This window comes from Diabrotica virgifera, chromosome 7 (assembly GCF_917563875.1).
Source record: "Diabrotica virgifera virgifera chromosome 7, PGI_DIABVI_V3a".
NCBI classification, from domain to species: Eukaryota; Metazoa; Arthropoda; class Insecta; order Coleoptera; family Chrysomelidae; genus Diabrotica; species Diabrotica virgifera.
The window spans coordinates 234,462,343-234,481,591 of NC_065449.1; the positions used below are offsets into that span (position 1 = coordinate 234,462,343).

Here is a 19,249-nt window from a genome sequence, read left to right on the forward strand (position 1 = left end):
TTTAAGTTAGGATATTGTGGCATATATGGTATACTAGTGACGTCATCCATCTGGACGTGATGACGTAATCGATGATTTTTTTAAATAAGAATAGGGGTCGTGAGCTAGCTCATTTAAAAGGTTCTTTAATTCTCTATTCAGTAATATAAACATTTACATAATTATTTATACAGGGTGTCCAAAAAAATTTTATTAAATTAAATTATTTGACAAAAACATAAGTAGAAGGACACACTGTATAAATAATTATGTAAATGTTTACATTACTGAATAGAGAATTGAAGAGCATTTCAAATGAGCTACCACACGACCCCTATTCTCATTTAAAAAAATCATCGATTACGTCAACACGCCCAGACGGATGACGTCACTAGTATACCATATATGCCACAATATCATACCTTAAAAATAAAAATCGACCTCTTTCGGGATTTTTCCTTAATCTCGCCGGTTTATGAAATAACGAATTTATTCCTTTAAAAACAAAGAAGTTTTGAATATTGTATTGCAAAAAACTCTTCGGGATTTCATCAATCGATGTTTAAAAAATATCCACCTACCTTGGCAACATTCAAATTTTCAGTTTTTCACATAGTTTTTGAGGGTTAAAAATGGCCGATTTCGCAATTTTTCAATTTTTAATCGCTTATATGTCAAAAACTATCATTTTTAGAGAAAAGTCACTAAAAACCTTTTTTGTTTGGAATGATACAAAAAACCTAAAAAAACTTTTTTCCATGCAAATAAAAATAATTTTAGAAAAAAAATAAAAAAAAGACGTTTAAAAAATTTTTGACCACCTTTTGGTCCTGGCCACATGCAAATTTGTTAAAAGGAGTCCTTTTTGAGTAAGATTGTGCAAAAAATCCGAATTAGAATATTCTTCCTAGCGGATGCGCAGTGGCTTTCTGGACTAAGAACATTTTATGATACAATAAACTTATTATCAATATACAGTAAAAATTAATTTATGTATTGTAAAGGGAATTAAATCAAACTCATTTTTCGGTTAGTTATATAGGATTACCACAACGTGTGATAAATTTGGTCACGGGCTAAACACCACAAACACAAAAAGGTGACGGTTGTCAGTAAAACGCCAAGACAACCGAAAGTGGTAACAGCTTATGGTAAACAACTGGAGAGAACTAACAGTACCACCTACCTTGGTTGTAATCTAAATGAGAACTTGGATATGATCAAAGAATTAAAAAAAAAAACGTATAGAGAAGGCTAGAGCTACATTCTTTAAGATGAAGAAACTGTTATGTGAAAACACTATTATTAAGTCTTAATTAGATTAACGAGATGTTATATGTGTTCTCTACTCTTTTGCATGGTGTCGAAGATTTGACTTTAACAGATACACTTCTCAAGGATCTGGAAGCTTTTGAAACCTGGGTGATTCAGAGAATCCTACGAATAAGTTGGGCGGATATAGTTCGTAAAGAAGTTTCTTAGAACAGTTCAAAATCGCAAACTTCAATATTTTGGCCATGTTATGCTCCACCCAGAAAGATAATATACTCCATTTAATAATACAAGACAAGGTACACGGAAGAAGCTGGCTAGGTGGAAGAAGAACGTCACGGCTTAGAAACCTGAGAGAATGGTTTAACAGATCCTCTGCATCCCTTTTCCAAGCTGCCGTGAACAAAATTTATATAGCCAATTTGATAGCCAATGCCCGATAATCGAATGCGGCATATAAAGAAGTTAGATTTATATTCGCTAATATTTTTTAAATGTACTCTAACAAACGGTCTCACTATAGTATGCGGTCTACTGTGGGGATGCGGACTACCTGTGCATATAGCTGTATAATAGTGTGCGGTCTATTGATCGCAATCTGAGAATTCCTGCAGGAAATTCTTATCGAGAAAAATATTATTCATAAGTAGGTACCTAATTAATATTTGGATGAAAATACATACATGTAAAATGGAAGGAAACTCTAATAATTTACAAAAAATGCACCCAAATATTTACAAAAATAATTATATGTAAAGTAGTTAAATAGTTTTGCCTCAAGAAGTCCATGTTATCGAAGAAACGCTAGTGGCAGAAATAAACTAAATTGAAATCTCTAACCAAAACGTCCAGCTATGATGAACTGGGCAGAAAAAAATATTTTAAACAAGAACTCCTATTACCCATTTATCATTTGTCATGTTCATATATTTAATCATCACATATTTCACAATTTTACATTTATGTTTAATAACATAAACATGTTTTATTTTCAACATCAACATAAACTTTAAATTCGTTGGCTGAAGTAACAAAATAGTTCATAACGTCGCATTGACAATCTGTCATTGGCATACTTCTAAAGTTCTTTCACCTTTCAGTTCAGTTGACACTCATTTTCAATATGTGAGCTTCATTCCTGGCATATCACATCCGCGTGGGTTAGAGTCCTGTGTTGCCCTGGGTTATATCCAGGAATATTTGCAACATCCATCTGTTTTAACAAAAATATGTAGTATCATTTAAGATCTTGAAACTTTTAAAGGGTTCTTACCCATAACTTTTTGGTTTCTCACGCATGCATGCTATTATAAGTATGGTCTCTGTCAATTCTTAACCTTAGTCAACTATTACAACATTTTCTATTATTAATTAGGTTATACTTACTATTTTAGGAATTAACACTGATGATGGATTACCTATGAATTCGAAAACGTTTTGTTTTGTGATGTAACCCTTATTGGGGTCTTTTAAATATACCTTTTACAAAGGATCTTGTATTTTTTTTAAAACAAGAAATGTAGCTGAGATAATTTTGAACAAAAATGTTTATTAGCACTTTTTGTGTAGCATGAACCATTCTCTCCGGTCGATTTTGAATGTCTTTTGATATTTTGTGATCAGAGTGTCCTATCGACAAAAGTCAAAATACGTTTTAAAGGTGATAAGTACCTACGGCTTTCGTATCCAATTTTTGAATTTTTCCGCAAATGTAGTCACTCCCATAAAGTTATTGATAGGGTCTAATCTTCATTATTTCTAGGACATGAAATGTCGATTTTAAGTTTATGCAGCAAATATGGGTCATTCGTATCATCACTAAAAATTCTGTGTGAAGTCTGTGTAAAGTATTATTAGCTTCATGATCTAGTTTTTTTTTTCGAGATTTTCGACAGTTTCTATAATTTTCCTGGAGTATCATTAATTCGAAAAAATGCCACAACAAAAATTTACTTACTTTTGAGCAAGGTATCCAAATCTGCTATAAAAATTGGCGGTTGCTATTCAAAGGTGCCACTCATCCCCACTTTTAGGGGATGAGTGTGGGATGGTGATAGGTGTCTTTCGTTAGATTCTTTAAATATTGAATAAATGTTTTTTAGTTTTTTGATACAATGTATATTTTGCAAAATATTCGACTGTTCCACTTCTTTTGGCACACCCTATATATTAAGAACAAACACCGGAACTAGAAAATCAACTAACACACTATATAAGCAGTCCACAGGCAGTATACACAGACAGTAGAAAACACAAAAAAATAAGTCTAATCAAAATACAATTACCTATGGGTGTTAGTTGTTAGAAAGTGTAACTGTCTTTCAAATAGAGTTATGTTATGCACTGCTTGGTCATTATCCAAATAATTAGAATTAATTGGGAAACTTTACTTTCGTGAAAGTATTATTTAATAATACTTTTACGAAACTACTAGTATCGCCATCTAAAAGCGACAGGCGATTCTACTAACCCTATGTATTTCAACCGTTGACTTCCAGATGTCAGCACCTGTTGTAGTTGTAACAGAGTTCTATTATGTAACCTAGCGGTCAAATTCCCTACGCTTTTAAGACACAATTCAAGCAGGTAAGAGGGCGCTAGTTTTCGGCGGAAAAAATAAGGAGGCAGAATTTGAAAATTATAATTGACTGATAGTGCGGCCGATATGTGAAACAATTGCACATTTAATGATACAAGCATATAATTCGGACCACATATACTACACATATACAGGTTCAAATAATTAAGATACGAGGCCATTTCAGATTTTGCCTTTTACAAAAATGGCGGGCATTCAAAGTGGCCCCTATACATATGTGTACCATAACTTTCGAACGAAAAGTCCGATTTCAACCAATTTTGGTTTTCTTTTTGATTTAAAAGATGGATATGGTGAACTAGAAGAATCGGTTTACAAGAAGTTGTGTTTTTACTTGTTGTTTATCTGTAAAAATATGTTTTTTTTTTCAATTTTTTCCCTCTGTATATATATTAATTTTTCAAAATGGTAATACCGCTATTGAAAAGAGCGTAAAAATTAAATTATCATTTAATAAATGCATAATCTATCTTCACATGTACCTATGTGTGGCAGATTCGTGCAAATATTATAAGAATTATCTGTATTTAATGGTAGAAGCACATAATTTGGACCACGTATACTACACCCATCAAGGTTCAAATTTAGATATATCTCCATCTCAGATTTTACCTCTTACAAAAATGGCGGGCATTCAAAATGGCGACTATACATATGTGACTAATAGCACGATAACTTTTGAACGAAAACTCCGATGTCAACCAAATTTGGTATATAGGTTCTTTTTTTGATGTGTAAGACCAAGGTCTTGAACCAGAAGAATCGATTTACAAGAAGTTGTGTATTTCCTGAATTTTATGTAAAAACATGTTGTTTTTTTACTAATTCTATTACCCTGTATGTATTAATTTTTCAAAAAGTTAATATCGGCGTTGAAAAGGGTGTACAAGTATTTTTTAAGAAATATTTTGAACTCTTTAGTTATGTTAATTACCAATTAATAAATGAATAACGTATCTTCATATGTACCTATGAACCTACACCGAGAGAACAATTTCTTTTCTCCTAAAACACCGATTTCTTTGAGCAATATTTCTTAAAAGTTAACATATCCTATTAACTTAAACATACCGGTTCACATATAAAGAAACGAGTTTTTTAAACACAACTCAATAATTTCTTACAGATAATTTCTTCAATACTAAGAAATGCATTAATGGTTACATTTAATTTTCTTATCCTAAAGTTTTTATTTCTTAAATTGAAAACTACAAATATTTTGCAGTATAAGAAATATAATGTTAAGTTAATCCATATTTATATTTGTGAACAAGAAATTTTCTTGCAATCAAATAAATATTTTAAACCATAAGAAATAATTCTTCAGAAATACCCTTTGTAGTAACTGTGGTTATAAAATAAAAACTTTGTCATTAATGCCGAAATGTTACTTGCAAAGAGATTTTCTTCCACAAAAGAATTGCGCAGATTAACTATTTATGATTTAGTCGTCAGTGTTTGTCAAGATGGCGTGATATGTTCATGTTCATATAGATGGATTTTGGATTTATCAGTGTTCTTTAAAAATTAACGGATATTTTGAAGGTACGTACATATATAGGTATTAAATAAAAGTAAATTGAGTAATTTAAGATGTAATAATAATATTGTTGCGTATCCGAATGGTTAAAAGAGAAACATAATAGTATCTTTATATGCTTTTTAGGTATAATGATGGAAGACTCTGAAATAAAGGAGCTTATTATTCTAACTGGGAAATATGCCACAGTTTAAAGCTGGGACAGAATGATATAATATATAGCTTCAGAACAATATTAAGAAAGGAGTTATTAACCAACTGCAAGGCCTTCCAGAAATGGTAAAACTTCATACATGTAAGTACCTTTTTAAAAATGTGTATACTTATGTATCAACTATAATAGGTTTCTTGAATGTATCGTCTTCTATAAAAATATACAATACAAAGATATATCAAACATGGCGGGTGCAACGCTGAGGATCTGTTCTGTTAATTTATTTGAGATAAAGAAATCAGTTAGTCTAAAAGAAATATATGTTTATGGTTAAGAAATGTTATTGCCGAAAACCGTGAATTAGTTAATATGTATTAAATGACTTAGATGTAAACTAATAATACTTTCCCGTAATAAAAATTCTTAATGATTAGGTATGCTGTCTCTTTTAGATTATAAAACTTAAGAAAATTACATATTATTATATCTGCTTCAATGTTTTACATTGGTTGTATTTTCCCTCTTGTTTTAGCTAAACAATGTTCATTGTGTGACTTAATATTATACAGATAAATAATTAATATTTCATTAACAAAACGAAAAAAAGAAACAAAGATGTGTAGGTTAAATAATGCCATGTTTGATCTAAATATGATTGATTATTATTAGTATTAATAGTTCTTATGTGGGGCCGTGTATTTGTTTTTTTTGTATTTCCTAAATTTGTCAAAATAAATATCTATATCTTTATAAAAATAATGTTATTAAAGTAAGTTTACTCTTTCTACATAACGATTTTGTTTTAGTGAATTGCTGATATACAAAGTTCTATTAACAAAAGAATGAAATTTTGAGGAAGTTGAATTTGCCTCTCCGTCCTTTTATTGTTGTGTAGAAGCCAGTGGTTTAAGAGTGGAGAAAATATTTGTATGTAATAATAACGTTTTATATCTTGTTTTATTAATAAATAATGATTTTACCTTAACACAATGATTTATTTCGCCGTATGTAATATCACTTTATTTTCAAGAAATATTAACTTAACTCTAAATATACGTTTATCTCTGCGAAATATATTTCTTAACATTAAATACATTAATTATTAATAGTAAAATAATAATATTCCTACTAAGAAATATTATTGCTCAGAAAGAATAGTTTTGTAATGTGTAGAAAATATATTTTTATGACTAATAAAATTAATTAACATCAAGTGTAATTTCTTTCTGATAAATGGGTTTGAAGTTTGCCAGAAAGTGATAGTTCAATCATGTTTAAGATATATTTCTTTGACTATAGTAGAATTTATTTGAAATATTTCAGAAAATTATATCTTACATACAAAGATATATTTCTTCCAAGTCGATCTTTCTTAAATATTAATAAAGTTTCTTTATGTCAAGATTTTTTTTCTCTCGGTGTATGTGCGGCAGATTCGTGCAAATAATATAAGAATTATTGTGCATTTAATGGTAAAAGGATATAATATGGATCACACACACTACACATAAAAAAATTCAAATTTAGATATGAGGCCATCTCAGATTTTGTCTTTTACAAAAATGGCGGGCATTCAAAATGAATTTGCCGCACATAGATACATGTGAAGATACGATATGCATTTATTAAATGGTAACTAACATAACTAAAAATTTCAAAATCTTTCCTAAAAAATAGTTTACATTCTCTTCAATGGCGGTATTACCTTTTTGAAAACTTAATATATACAGGGTGAAAAAATTGAATAAAAAAACAACATATTTTTACATAAAAAACAGTAAAAACACAGCTTCTCTTAAACCGATTCTTCCGGTTCAAGACCTCGATTTTATTCATAAAAAAAAACCTTGATGCCAAATTTGGCTTATATCGGACTTTTCGTTCAAAAGTTATCGTGCTATTATTCACATATGTGTAGCCGCCATTTTGAATGCTCGCCATTTTTGTAAAAGGCAAAATCTGAGATGGTCTCGTATCTTAATTTGAACCTTTATATGTGTAGTATATGTGGTCCAAACTATATGCGTCTACCATTAAATGCACAATAATTCTTATAATATTTTCACGAATCTGCCACAAATAGGTAGGTAAATGTGAAGATATGTTATGCATTTATTAAATGGTAATTAACGTAACTAAAAGTTCAAAATATTTCCTAAAACATATTCTTACGCTCTTTTCAATGGTGGTATTACCATTTTGAAAAATTAATATATACAGGGTGAAAAAATTGAAAATAAATTATTTACATAATATAAAATAGCTTTACATAATAAACCAGAAAAAATACAACTTCTGGTAAACCGATTCTTTCGGTTCACAACATCGATCTTGTAATTTACAAAAAGAACCCATGTACCAAATTTTGTTGAAATCGGACTTTTCATTCAAAAGATATCGTGCTATTAGTCACATGTGTATAGTCGCCCATTTTGAATGTCCGCCATTTTTGTAAAAGGCAAAATCTGAGATGGCCTCATATCTAAATTTGAACCTTTATATGTACAGTATATGTGGACCAAATTATATGCTTGTATCATTAAATGTGCAATTCTTATAATATTTGCACGAATCTGCCGCACTATGAATATAATACATATAAGAAAATTTTGAAACGTCTCACTTACTTAAGTTAGCTTTATTTATGATTTTTATCACGGAATAATGCAGTTTGGGATTTACTTTGGCAAATTGAAGATGGAATATGAACAAATGAAATTTTAGAATGTAATATCGTGGACACAGTGGCGTAGATACTGAGCATGGATCCGCGGAACCAGGGCTCGGACCACGCAGGGGTCCGCTCTAACGCGCTTTTTGCTTCTTTTGTTTCTAATTTTATGGAGACATTATGAACTACACAAGTACACACTAGGAAATGTAACTGCTTAATAAATTTTAATTTTTGTGTAGGTACATACTTATAAATAAAAACGAAAAATGCCTATTCATCAAAAAATTTTAAAACAAAATTTATTAAAAACATAGGGAACGCTTCTGTAAGGTTCCTTACTGGATTTACCTGTTTACCGAAGAATATAATAACTAACCATACAGAAGCGAAACTCAGGCCGAAAACGGTAACATAAATTTCATGCTCCTGAGTCACGTAACTGGTGCAACCTCACTTTTGCGACTGACAGTGACAGTTGTTTATAGTTAAATTTTATCCCAGCAAACAGGTTTGAGCCCAGTTACGTGATGATTACGTTAAATTTACGGCAAATTTCAACGAATACGTAACTCGGTGATTTATGACGGGAAAAAAAACGTATTTCAGTGCCAAATCATTCACCTATATATTAGTGCTTCCTTTGTACTTGTTTGACATTAGAATAATATAAAAAAGCATAATGACGAATATAGTACATGTTTTTTATAATAGGTGTGAATGTCGGTTACATCGCAAAGGTACGTTTATTTCACGTAATAATCACGAAACAGAAATAACTTCCTTTGGTTAAATTTTGAGAATTTTTTGGAAAACAAAATTTTACAACGATGTTGGTTAAATACGTATCACTGTATTTTATGGACGTCGAAAAATTAGATGTATTTTACGTAAAACTAATGTAAATAATAATAATATTTAAACAAAAAGTTTATGATTTCGCTTTTAAAATCATTTAGCATAACTATTTCAATCCAACCTTGAGTTGAAGCTATTTTTGCTATTTCTTCCTTTAAAAATATCACAGGAGCTGAAATGACGTTGAGTCTAATTTTCAAAGCGCGCGCGGTGATGACGTACTACCAAGCCTTTCTCCTCCTTTAAATACTATCACGTGACCACGGTACGTGACTAACATCGAAAACTAAATTAATCGATTTATCTAATAATAGATACGTTTCGATAGGATTATTTTTTTATATTATTCTGGTATTGAAATATATTTTTAGTAAGACCAATTAGTTAATAGTAGAAGAAATTTAAAAACAAAAAGACAATACGTAATTCTAATTTAAAGTAAGTAGAATAGTTTAACTGTAATTTAAAAATAATCGATTTTTATATCCGATGATCATAACCTCTAATATCAGCTTCTCACATTTCTCACAACAAAAAGTGAAACGTGAAACGTGAAGAGCTTTATTCCCTCGTTTTATTTTAGGCGGGTTTATTTATAATAATGTTTTTCGTATTAACGTTTACCTCAATGCTCGAGGGTTGAAGTGCCGATGCGCGATGATGCAATTAGAAAAAACAATAAAGTGTCCTCCTCGAAATAAAAAGTGACCTGTGTTGTGTTTTGTGTTGGCAAATTTTTTAATGTGTCTTTAAGTCGGTACCATTTTTGGTTCATTATCTTGTATAATAATTATACAAGACAAATATTTTAAAGTCTCTAAATTCTACTAAATAAATACATTGTTAATACTTTATATGGTTGTTTTATTTATATCATATGAGGATAATAATTACGTGATTCATAAGTTAATTAAGGTAGGATTATTTACGTAAACCGAGGACATATCTTTCACGTGAATACTAATATATACATTCCCTAAAAGATACGTTAATCAACACGTATTTGCAACGTGAATTTTCCGAAACATTTTATTGCTATTTAAGGTAAATAACACGCATATTGAAGACGAGTTTTCACGTAATTTAAAGACGTATTTTTAATGTGACATTCCAACCAAATTTTCACGTGAAATTCAATAAGAAATTTACGTATATTGGTGACAAATGTACCCAAAATTCACGTAATTAACACGTGGGTCTGTTTTCTGGGATATTTATATATGATTTATTTTATAGTTTATTTATATTTTATAGTTAAATTTTATATTTTATATTTAATGAATAACTACTTGTCAAAAATAGCACATCATTTGGAATGGTCTATTCCTTAGAACATGAAGTTCTATTCTGTAACTGGTGCACAAGGTCAAATATTTCGGTCCCCACAAAATCAATGGAAACGACAGTAAGATTCGCTTCTGTGTGGTTAATTATTCTGTGACCTAAGCCCTTGTTTCAACACTTGTTTAAAGACTAACCGCCGTCGGTGCCTGCCTATACGTGCTAACTCAAACACTTGTATTTTTTTATATTAGCACGATCCATGAATAAGTTGTAGGTAAACTACAAAGCTGCAGAAATTCGGAAACTGATCAATGAAAGTTTTATACAGTGGGCCATAAAAATAATCCTAATACAAGAGGCTCGATGCTTGATACTCATGTTTATAGCACCCTCGTCCCTCATCCTTCAACCTGTACTTTTAGGAAACTCTTAATAACTGAAATTAAATTCTAAATATAGAAAATATGTAGTGGTAAGGATACTAAGGATAAATATAGACACTAATTTCTTTTTAAGAAAATATCGTCGTTTGATAAAATATATCAACTCCACGGGTATCCAAGGTTTTTTTTTTATATTTTTTAATTTGACCGTTTTATCTTCCTAGAGGTTTGTATGTAATTATTTAACTTATTTATAAATCATTACATATGCAATTTGAAAATTTATTTTGTTGATATAAATTTCATTCCAATGTTCATTTTTTAAAAGTTCTTTTAGTTTTCCGATATTAAGGTTTTCAATTATGACTGGAGATTTAGATGTAGAAAATTAACAAAAAATTAATCAAAAACCAAATTGAATGAAGAATGAAAAATGAGTACTTTGAAGCGATAAAACTTACAGATCATAAACAATACATAAGTCAAGTAATTTGTGAAGCGGTAAGCGGTAACGATTAATTTCATTTGGGATGCTAATTAGGGAGTGATTTTTACGATTTTTTTACCAAAAAAAGTGACCAAATTTATTTTGAGCGTTAAATACTTAATATTGATGCTAGAAACTAAAAAAAAAAAATACAAAAATAAATCTTTTTAAAAAACTCTAAAAAAGCTGTGATTAGTTTTTCCCGAAAAGTACTTCATTTTTTGGTTATTTCACGTTGAAATATTTGAATTGGAATTTGACGAATAAGAACCTACTTTTCATTACCTACAACTCTGCTTCTCCTGCGTCTACAGAATTCGTATATACTTTATTTTTTTCACTTTTTTATAGGCTATATTACTATTAATTTTACTATGAATATTTTTTTTGATAAAATACTTATTTTTTGAGTTATTTGCGAAAAACCGTCTCAAAACGTGTTTTTTTTTTGTCGAAAAATGGACATATTCACTCACAAATAACTCAGAAAAGTATTGACTTAGTGAAAAAAACTCTATAGAAGTTACTTATAATTAGTCAGTCTATCCAATTCCAGACTTATCTTGAACGTATGTTTTTCACCTCGGAGAAGGAGTGAAACTTAGCCCCAGGGCAAAACCACACATCGGCACAATAGGTATGACTTGATATGATATAAAGTTACGTGCATAGAAATCGGCCCAACCTAAAAATTTGGTCATTTTTGAAGTCTCGTATTTCCTAAACCTGTTGGCTGATTTAAGTGATTTTTTTAATATGTTTTAGCCATATTCTTCAACAATATTGCTGTAATAATATTATTGCTAAATAGTTAAGTGTTATTTTATACCGGATGTAACAATATTAGTGTGTTTTTTCCTCAAAGTTCGGAACTCCCTGTGGAATATTCCAGCGTATATAAAATATTGTAATTAAAACTCAACTGTAGCCTTAGGCTTTCTTAACATTTTGCTTTTTGATTCATTCGCTTATGTTGGATAATACAAAAGTTAGGTATTTTAACAACTAGCATCGTTCTTCATCAATACAGGATGTTTCAAAATAAGTGCGACAAACTTTAAGGGGAAATTCGGCATGAAAAATAATGACCGTTTCATTTATAAACATATGTCCGCAAATGCTTCGTTTCCGAGATACGGGATGTTGAATTTTTTTTTACAAACTGACTATTTATTTACTGCTCTAAAACCGGTTGAGATATGCAAATGAAATTTGGTGGGTTTTAAGAGGTAGTTATTGTGCATATTTGACATACAATTAAGAATTTTATATTCACCGTTGGCGTGCATCCGGGTCATATTACCCGGTCATATTACTCGTATGCACGCCAATGGTGAATATACAATTCTTAACTCTATGCCAAACAATGCGCAATAATTACCCATTAAAACCTACCCAATTTCATTTGTATATCTGGTGCGGTTTTGGAGCAATAAATAAATCGTCAGATTGTACGAGCAAATTCAACATCGCGTATTTATGAAACGAAGCATTTGCGAACATATGATTATAAACCTAACGGTCATTATTTTTTCATGCAGAATTACCCCTTAAAGTTTGTCGCACTCATTTAGAAACACCCTGTATTGATGAAGAACGTTGCTAGTTGTTAAAATACCTAACTTTTTTATTATCCAACATAAGCGAATGAATCAAAACAAAAATGTTAAGAAAGCCTAAGGCTACAGTAGAGTTTTAATTTCAATATTTTATATACGCTAGAATATTCCACAGGGTGTTCCGAACTTTGAGGAAAAAACACACTATCATTGTTACATCCGGTATAAAATAACACTTACCTGTTTAGCAAGAATATTATTACAGTGATATTTTTCAAGAATAAAACTATAATCTATTAAAAAAATCACTTAAATCGGCCAACAGGTTTAGGAAATACGAGACTTCAAAAATGACCAAATTTTTAGGTGGGCCGATTTCTATGCACGTAAGTTTAGTTTATGATATAATGCTGATTTATATTTAATGTTTATTAAAAACATATACAATGTGTGTTTTTATTGGGCGGGCGGGCCCGCATCCCAACTGGAACCAGGGCCCGCTGATCTATCAGTATGCTACTGCGTGGACAGGACACGTCAAAAACAAAGAGGTTCTGAGAAAGATGAATAAAGAAATGGAAATCCTAAATACCATCAAAACAAGAAAATTGGAATAGCTCGGATATATTACACGTGGAAAGAGATACAGCTTGCTCCAATTGATTATGCAGGGAAAGATTCAAGAAAAGAGAAGCATAGGGAGACGCAGAATATCGTGGCTGCGCAACCTGAGAGAATGGTACGGATGTAGGTATATCAATTGCACTTTTCAGAGCAGCCGTCTCTAAAATCCTAATAGCTATGATGATTGCCGACCTCCGACGCGGATATGGCACTTAAAGAAGCAGATTTCATTTTCTGGTACTACTTAAAGCTAATCTGGTATAAAATAATCGCTAATATCTATCTAAAGGAATATTATTAATCCAGAAGAAAAATGCATTCTTAATCGTGTGACAATATCTTCTCGTCGTTTACTAATTAATAATTTTCTACCACATAGGTTTTATCGTTAAATACAGTTTCATACTGTTGTATCCTTTTTATACAATGAATATTTAAGGGGAAATCAAAGACCAATTATTTGTGGTTTGCGGCTATTATTTGACCCAAAGAGCAGAAATAATATTTTTTAATACTTTAAACAAACCGCTTGACAAAAATAACACTTATCTAATATTGAATCTCAGATCAGGTAGTAGTCACGTCTTAAGATAAATACATAATTAATCTTAAAAAAACTCCATTGAAATTCAAGACTTTTCTATTCTAGTCAAAAAGATAAATTTTAAATCTAGAACTCATAATTGATATTTGTCTATGATAAATAGTATAACAATGAATACAAAGGTGACTAAGTTAAAAAAACAATTTAAACTATTTAATGATGTACCTATTATACGCAATAAAATATGTAGGCATTTAAAATCATTACTTTTGTCTTCACTCAATTTTGAAAAAATGTGAAAACATTGAATTATCCACGTACGTCTATCCGTCCATCCCTAAGTCTGTCTGTCCATTCGTACGCCTGTCTGTCCGTCGGTAAACCCAACTCCTCCGTCATTATACCAGGTAGAATTACAATAAATGAGGTGTCGAATAAAAGCTTATAATCCAAGGACAGTACTAAAGGTGAGAAATTTTACTTCCGGTTTTAGAAATGCGACCGAAAGTAGTGTTTTAAAGTCACCGGAATAGTGCAAGTGATAGGTAGGTATATACTTGCGGTTTCATGACTGTCTGTCCGTCTGTCCGTCCGTCCGCGAATATAACTATTTCGTCACTATTCCAGGTAGAATCACAAACGATGTGTTTAATTAGACGAAGCAACTAAGCACCAAAAAGCCCAAAACCTAGGAATTTTGTGCAGTAAGATGGATCGTCATGCAACTTTTTTCATTCGACTCGAGAGAGTGTCAGACAATTTTGTGAACTAAATTGATCTCCGGCAAAAAAATTTGTGCATGAGATGGTGCGTCAAAGTGCGCCTCGAAGAGATGGAAAATGAAAAATTTAGAACTTAGGAAATATTGACGGAAATAAGTTCAATTTTTATATTTGGGGATTTTGGAGGTCACTGAACACGAATTTCAGGACGGCGATGGTCTTCGAGGTACCTGGTGCCCAGGGTGGACCTCGTCGCCTAGGACGATCGAATAATTCGCGAAATGAAGATTGGATCGAAAAACTGAAAAGTACGTGTTCAATATTTTTCAAAAATCTGTCGAATGACACTAAAGGGGACCCCTTACTAGGAGGAGGGGTGTGGGTAACTTTAAAATCTTAAATGAAAACCCCCATTTGTTATTACATATTTGGATTGCTCAAGTAAAAATAAGCAACTTTTATTTGAGACATTTTTTCCAATTATCGATAGATGGCGCTATAATCGGAAAAAACGATTTATTGTGATGCCATAGGTAAAATATAGAAACGGTCTAATATCTCGAGAAATACAGTTCCAAATGAAAGACCAAAAAATATGTGTTTAATATTTTTCAAGAACCTGTCGAATAATATCAAACACAACCCGCCACTCCACACCTGGCGGTGGGGTGGGGGGTAATTTTAAGATATTAAATAGGAATCCCCATGTTTTATTCCAGATTTGGATTCCTCATGAAAAAATAAGTAACATTTATTCGAAACATTTTTTAGAATTGTTGATAGATGGCGCTAATAAATACTGTTTTTCCGATTATAGTGCCAACTATCCGTAATTCGAAAAAATGTCTCAAATAATAGTTACTCACTTTTACGTAAGGAATCCAAATCTGCAATAAAAAATGGGTGCTTCTTTTTAAGATTTTAAAGTTACCCCCCATTCCACCTTCAGGAGTTGAAGTGGAGGGTCGTGTTTTATGTTATTCGGTAGGCTCATGAAAAACATTAAACACGTATTTTTTGGTTTTTTATTTGGAAGTGTATTTCTAGAGATATTATACCGTTTCTCTAATTTACCTATGGTATCAAGATAAATCGTTTTTTCCGATTATAGCGCCATCTATCCATAATTCGAAAAAATGTCTCGAATAAAAGTTGCTTACTTTTGCGTAAGCCATCCAAATTTGCAATAACAAATGGGGTTTCTATTTAAGATTTTAAAGTTACCCCCGCTCCACCTCCAGGGGGTGAAGTGGGGGTCGTGATTAGTGTCATTAGATAGATTTTTAAAAAATATTGAACAAGTATTTTTCAGTTTTTTTATCCAATTTTTATTTCGTGAATTATTCGATCGTCCCAGGCAACAAGTTCCACCCTGGGCACCAGATACCTCGGAGACCATCGCCGTCATGAAATTCGTATTCAGTGACCTCCATATCCCCCAAAGTTAAAAGTTGAACTCATTTCCGACAATATCTCCTGAGTTAAAAATTTTTTATTTTCCATCTCTTCGAGATGCACTTTAAAGGTGCATTTTCTCATCCACAAACATTTTTTCCGGAGTTCAATTTAGTTCACAAAATTGCTTGACACCCTCTCGAATCAAATGCAAAAAATTGCATGACGATTCATTTTACTGCACAAAATTCCTAGGCTTAATGCTTCGTTGCCTCGTCTAAATGTAGTTTATAATTTATAATCCAAGGATGGTACACTTCACGTCATAAAAAACTGGTACAACTCTTATAACCAAAAATCGCGTTTTTCAAGTTGTGTATGTTGATCTCGCGTTGCCTGTTCAACGAAAATATGACATCAAACCAGGTAAAAGCAGAGCTGTGCGTCAGACGCATGTTTTTATTATACTAAAAACTAAAACAATATCGAGCATTATCGATCAATCAGTCACATTTATATGCATCCTAAAAAATCTCCTATTAATTTTGTAATTTTCCATCATCTCAATTAAGTCTCCATACATTGATTTCGTGTTTTATTATACCGTGAAATGGGGTGAGATTGATCAATTTTAACTTTATTTGATTTATATTTTAAACGTTTTTGTGACTGTTCTATATTTAAACACTTCACGTGTTATATTAGTATCTAAAGAGTAGTGATTTAATACTAGTTTTGTTTTAATTATTAAGAAAATCCACTTATCTCATAAAAAAAGGGTGATCAATCTTAGACCCGTGACTGGGGTGAGATTGATCATGATGATTTTATAGCATGAAACAGTAGTGCTTTTAAATAGAATATGATCAATCTTAACCCTGACTAATTCGGTCAGACAGTTTTTCGAATTTTTACAAAGGGGTGAGATTGATCATGCGGGGTGAGAATGATCACACTATTTTTATTGTACTCTTCTTTATTTATACAAAAAAAAAACATATTTTAACAATTAAAAATGTAATTCAGAACAATTTATAAAAAAAGAAAATTTGATTTAACATTCTTTTATATTAATTTCTCCGCGAAAATTATGTTTTTGTATCCTATCAGAAATCGTCTCAAGTGTCGGATCTGGTAGTAAGGCAACTACTTCCTTGAAGGGAACAGTGGATATGTAATTTTCAATTACTTTGAAAATCTTCCTCGATCCTGCTGATTTAAGGCCGAAAAACTTTTGACGAACATTCTCAAATCCATTGCACTTAGAGGATATCCCCAATCTGCACACGTTAAAATGCTATTTATAATGGCTACTTCTTCTTCATATGTGAATTAAGATTGTCCACCTATTTTCTTAATCTTCCTTCCATGGTATTTGTTATTCAAAGTCCCGTAGGACAATTTGTATTTTTTTGCGGCTTTTCTTAGCGATAATCCATTTTCCAATACATCTTGCAACGCCTGATTAACATGTTCTTCATTAAAATTGCCATACGTTCCACTGCCTAATTGCCTTTTGTACGTTCTTCCCATTTTGATTGATATTCTTAAATCTGTAACAAAAATTATAAATTAATTTCTGAAACGTACATAACGTGGGGTTAGATTGATCACTTGATCAATGTCACCCCATTCAATATTATCCGCCATCTTAAAAAAGCTGGCGTTAGTTAAAATGCTAGATACCTAAAATTATTATTACAAAACCATACAAAATAATTTTATAACACTAGAAATAGCGAACTTACCTCTGTTCTTCCTCTACCATCAAAAGTACACAAACTATAAAAATAGGACAAAAATTATGGTTAATTTCAAAGCCACAGAACTTCTTCCCAATGCCAATTGCAAACTAACAACGACGTGAACTGATCATAGTCAAGATCCAAGAAATGAATAGCGCCACGCCCAGAAACAATTTTACATTGTTGCCGGTTGTATCTACATATATGTGATACAACAACAAATGATCAATGTCACCCCGGGAGATCAATCTCACCCCATTTTACGGTAATTTATGAAAATATTCCAATTCAAAAATAATGATGGATAATAAATCTTGAGATGACTTTAAATTATTATATTTAATGTCAAATCGAGAGGTGGATTGGTTTCTTGTAAATTGTAGCACAAAACTGTATTAAGTTTTGTAGAATAAATAAAACATACTGGAAAAATTAAAAATTTAATTTGAAATTAATACAAAATAAATAACTTTCACAGTGAACAAGTGTGGAATTTAAAGCAATATCAAGCAATTACAATTCGAAATATGCATTTTTAAACTTTATTTTTTTTGTATTTAGATTTGGTGCAATTCCGTTATCTGTGATGGCAACAACGAAGTGATTCACGAACCATTGTGTCCAGTTTTAACAGAGGTTTACATTAGGAAAAATTGTACCAGTTTTGTATGACGCGAAGTGTACTAAAGGTGAGAAATTTGACCTAGAACTTCCGGTTTTAGAAATGCAACCGGAAGTGCTGTTTTAAAGTCACCGGAATAGTAGAAGCGATATATTATTCGAGATAAGAACAAATGAACAGCGAGAACAGCTGAAAATGAATGCAACCTTCTCTAATGAGTTTTTCCAATGCCATCAAAAATATAGAACAAAAATACCAAGCATAGTGATGATTATATGATTGTCTTATTATCAACAGACTTAACCACTTCATTGTTACCGATAGGTGATTCAAGAGGCAGTGAACATCAACAGGTAAATGAATAAAAGTGAACCGATACAATGTCAATACTGACCTGTAACACCTAAGAAGACATTGCGTTTCTCAGATTTTCTTAATAATATGTCTGAACGTATATACCAGAGTATAAGTAAACAGGTTTCATTAAAAATTGCAGCAGACTGGTATCAATCAGGTATCACGCAACGAGAAGCAGTAATATTTTTTACCATAACTTTATAAAATATAATAATTTTTGAATATTTAGATTTTTGAGTAAATATTTGTAACAAAAATATTAGTGCAAAATACAGTTATTTACTAATTTCATTGTTTAGAAAACAATATTTTTTAAACAATGCTAATATCTACATAATACAGGGTGTAACAAAAATACAGGTCATAAATTAAATCGCATATTCTGGGACCAAAAAATAGTTCGATTGAACCTAACTCACCTTAGTATAAATATGCACATAAAAAAGTTACAGCC

General features: G+C 31.2%; 2 protein-coding genes across 2 annotated transcripts in view; one reads left to right on the forward strand and one right to left on the reverse strand.

Annotated features, from left to right (window-relative positions):
• The window catches only part of LOC114348105 (uncharacterized), a 300,717-nt gene that overhangs the window by 113,800 nt on the left and 167,668 nt on the right, over positions 1 to 19,249 (reverse strand). The gene's annotated exons all lie outside the window — the stretch shown is intronic.
• LOC114325692 (uncharacterized) overlaps positions 1 to 19,249 on the forward strand; it is a 357,661-nt gene that overhangs the window by 42,227 nt on the left and 296,185 nt on the right. The gene's annotated exons all lie outside the window — the stretch shown is intronic.